Source organism: Vicia villosa, linkage group LG4, assembly GCF_029867415.1.
Source record: "Vicia villosa cultivar HV-30 ecotype Madison, WI linkage group LG4, Vvil1.0, whole genome shotgun sequence".
Taxonomy (NCBI): Eukaryota; Viridiplantae; Streptophyta; class Magnoliopsida; order Fabales; family Fabaceae; genus Vicia; species Vicia villosa.
Window position 1 is genome coordinate 117,536,018 of NC_081183.1, and position 4,269 is coordinate 117,540,286.

The 4,269-nt window shown below is 32.0% G+C and overlaps 1 long non-coding RNA gene across 1 annotated transcript; it reads left to right on the forward strand.

Moving 5' to 3' along the window:
- Positions 1 to 3,104: 3,104 nt before the first annotated feature.
- LOC131599532 (uncharacterized) lies at positions 3,105 to 3,562 on the forward strand. The gene is made up of 2 exons (XR_009282823.1): positions 3,105 to 3,210; positions 3,314 to 3,562. It is a non-coding gene; the product is annotated as an uncharacterized LOC131599532 (long non-coding RNA).
- Positions 3,563 to 4,269: the final 707 nt, after the last annotated feature.

Genomic DNA, 4,269 nt, shown 5'->3' on the forward strand with positions numbered 1-4,269 from the left:
CAGTGATGCACAAGTCTGAAAATATTCTTATTTATTCCATTGAACAAAGCATTCAAGGCCTTGGAATTAACAAGGGCTAATGCTTCTTCTTCTTGGCTCCAATTCTCTTCAGGAACTAACACAGTTGGTCCATCTTTATCTGTTCTCACAGGATGTACCCATCCTTTGTTTGCAGCTCTCCAAGCCTTGATATCCAAAGATTTTAAGAAGGCTATCATACGTGGTTTCCAGTAGTCATAGTTAGAGATCCATCTAGAATGGGTGGTCTATTCACAAATCCTACATCCTTGTCCATAGTACCAGAATATGATGTCCCTAGATCTCACCCAGAAAATAACAGGCAGGGTGTCTGCTCAAATGCCAATTGTAAATTCTAGTAACAGACAATCGATGTCGTATCGGATGTTATGACATCCGCTACTGAACAAATTATTACTTTTAGTTGTAAGTAAATAATAACAGTAAAGAACACAGGGAATTGTTTACCCAGTTCGGTGTACAACAACACCTACTCTGGGGGCTAACAAGCCAGGGAGGAAATCCACTATAAGCAGTATTGATTCAGAGCTAAACTACCAGTTTACACCCCTCACTTAAGACCTACCCAATGCAATTTCAATCTAACACTAGACCTGAGTTCCTACTCACTCTCCCTCAATCACACCAGTGATAACAAACAGACAAAAATAGTTACAAAGTGAATGAAGGATAGAAAAACACTTAGAAAGGCGGGGGGGGGGGGGGGGGGGGGGGGTTGAATAAGTGTGACTTTAAAAACTCTTAAGATAAAAACAATGAACACAATATTTTTATCATGATTCGTTGTTAACGAAACTACTCCAGTCCACCCCCTTAGAGTGATTTACCTCACCTGAGGATTTAATCCACTAATCAATCTTGATTACAATGGTTTTCCACTTAGATACCCTCTAAGTCTTCTAGAGTATTCTGATCACAACCTGATCACTCTAGGAACACAATGCTTAGATACCCTCTAAGACTTTCTAGAGAATCCGATCACAACTTGATCTCCTCTAGTTCTTTACAAATGAATGTAAACAAATTCTTACAAGAGTTATACAATGCTTCTTAACAAGCTATAATCACAACTGTGATATTTCTCTTAAAGTTTAAGCTAAAGTGAGGTTGAAGATGAAGTTTGAGAGCTTTTGAATTTGACAGCGTTTCTGTATGTTTGCGCAAAGTGTTGTATTCATCTTCTCATAAGAACTTCTATTTATAGGCGTTTGAGAAGATGACCGTTGGGAGCATTTAATGCGTTGCGTGATCCGTACAGCATTGCATTTAATGTTTCACTCTTTTGTCAACTACCTCGAGCCTTGCTTTTCCTACTTTAACTGACTTTGCCTTTAATAGCTTCTAACGTTCCTTTTTTCAGTCAGCGTAGCCTGTCATCTTGTACTTACTTCTGATCTGATCTTTGTAGATACAACGTTTGAATATATCAGAGTCATAGCAGCTTGGTGCAGAGCATCTTCTTGTCTTCTGACCTTGAAGTGCTTCTAGCGTGATACCATGAGAACTTCAGTGCTTCTGCTTTTGATCTCAAGTTCTTCTGATGCTTCAATAGACCATAATCTGATTCTGCTTGACCATCTTCTGATGTCTTGCCAGAGCATGTTCTGATGTTGCATGCTGAACCTTCTGAGTCAGTGCTTCTTGCCCTGATTTTGTGCATACTCTTTATATATTTCCTGAAATGGAAATTGCATAGGATTAGAGTACCACATTGTCTCAAGCAAAATTCATATACATTGTTATCATCAAAACTAAGAATATTGATCAGAACAAATCTTGTTCTAACAGTGAAGACACTCTTCAAACAAATCTTGATCTTGCTTAAAAGCTTCAATCAAGAGACACGACACTCGAGCTTACAAGCTTAGAATAACACAACAAATTACAACTCAAAACACCCTAGTCCAATACAATCATCAAGGTGATAATTGCTTGGCTCATAAGAAACACTGAGAACAATTAAGCCTAAAACACATAACTCAACAAAAATATTCTTCACGCAAAATCTCTACATCTGAAAGTAGGATTACTAATCTTCTTATATGCAGAACATGGGCCTTGGGCCTCCTCACAAACATAAATTAGGGTTAACCAAGTTAACCAAATTGTCACATATCAGGATGCTAAAAACCAGCCCTTGGCTCGTTCTGTTACTGATATTTAATCAGCACAATTGTTAGTTTCCTAAAATATAGCCTGAGATTAATAAGGAAACATAACATAAACCATAACAGTCCATGCTGTCAGATATTGATGTCACAACATTCAACTTGACATCCAATAAACTCTGTATTAGCTAACCATCCACATCCAGCAGAATACTACAGATGCATGTCATGACATCAGTCAAGACATCTAAATACAGAAGTATGTTTTACCATAAAATGCAGCCAATCAAGAGCATCTACAATTTTTATAAAGGGAAAAAGGTTTATTGTTGATACAAATATTTTTCTAAACGAAAAAGCGTATTGTTGATATAAATATTTTTATAAATGAAAAAAATTTATTGTTAATTCAAATATTTTTATAAACGGGAAATACAGTATTATTGATACAAATATTTGTATAAAAGGCAAAATTGTATTGTTGATATAAATATTTTTATAAATGGAAAAAATATATTTATGAATAATCTTTTACACCTATAAAATTAAAATATATGAATTTATTATAGTCAAAATATGTTATTTATTTGTAAAAAATCGCTATTTAGAAAAAACATATTTATGAATAATAATAAAGTAAAAAATAATATGTTATACATTTATGAAAAAATTACTTTTAAAATATTTTTTAAAACCTATAAAATTAAAACCTCTTATTCATTATAGTCAAAATATGTTATTTATTTGTTAAAAATTGTTATTTAGAAAAAAACACATTTATGAATAATAATTAAGTAAACAAATATTTTATACATTTCTGAAAAAATTACATAAAAAAATTCTTTAAAACCTATAAATTAAAAATCTATGTATTTATTATAGTCCAAAGATGTAATTAAAAGTACTATGTACAAATTATTATAAATAGAGCATGGTATTATCTCTAGATTACCTAGACATACAAGTTCTAATTACAAGCTGTATTCCATTGTGAATATGGATGCCCAAAAATATTCAACTGTGAAATTTGCAATCTTACTAATTTTCGTTATTATTGCATCAGGTAATAAATCCTACTCCTCTACTCTTAATATCAATTAGAAAAATATTACAATAAATATGATATGATTTTTAACGATGATTTTGTGATGTTTATATACATGTAGATATGTGTAAGATATCAGATGCAAGAGGCCCTATTGTCTCATTTCACTGTGCTCGTGATGAAACTTGTGAAAGTCGTTTTCCAAATCATGGTTGCAAATGTGTTCAATCTTTGTGCAGTTGTCAAGGAGATCCTCCAATAATGTGATAAATGTACGAAGAATAAAAAAATAGTAATACAATATTGCATCAATTGTTATGGTGTGAAAAAAAATTATGTATTTGATTAATAAATCCTCCAATATTTCTTAGTTGATTGATTTTGCATATAGTTTAGGTTTATGATAATAACATCATAAAAATTAAAGAGCTACTTATCGCGGTTATGAGTTATGTGTCATTCAAATAGAAATTCTCGTAACAAGAAATTGATATCATCGAAACAAATTATCCACCAAATACAAATACATGTATTATTTATTTTTAACTATATTAAAATTGCTCCCTTGGACACCTAAAATATTTGGAAACAAGATTGTAGCTTACATCGCCATTATGTTCTTAAAAAAGTCAAAGATCCACACTAAAAGATTCATACATTGCTCAATTATGTTCTTAAACTTCCGATAATGAAGCTTGAGAAGAACAAATTCAAGAAAAAATAGAGAACATACATATAACTTAAGAAAGTGGAAGGCTATACTATACAATGTTCATCTTAGTGGCGATACTTTATACCTTATACTTCGGGAGATTTTTTTTTATTTGGTGTGATAGAGATATCATAAGATCTCATAAAATATTTGATCTAATGATTAATAATTATAACTCACTGTGAACCATTTTGTTGGTGGTTCACCTTAAACGTCATTTGACATTCAATCCAAGGAAAAAACCATAAATTTATATTTACATCCTATATTAGTAGCTTTAGACCTAATTGGAATCAGTCGATTTTGACACTGAATGCTAATCTAATAGCTCAGAACTCTGTGTCGAATGTCTTCAACCATATTTG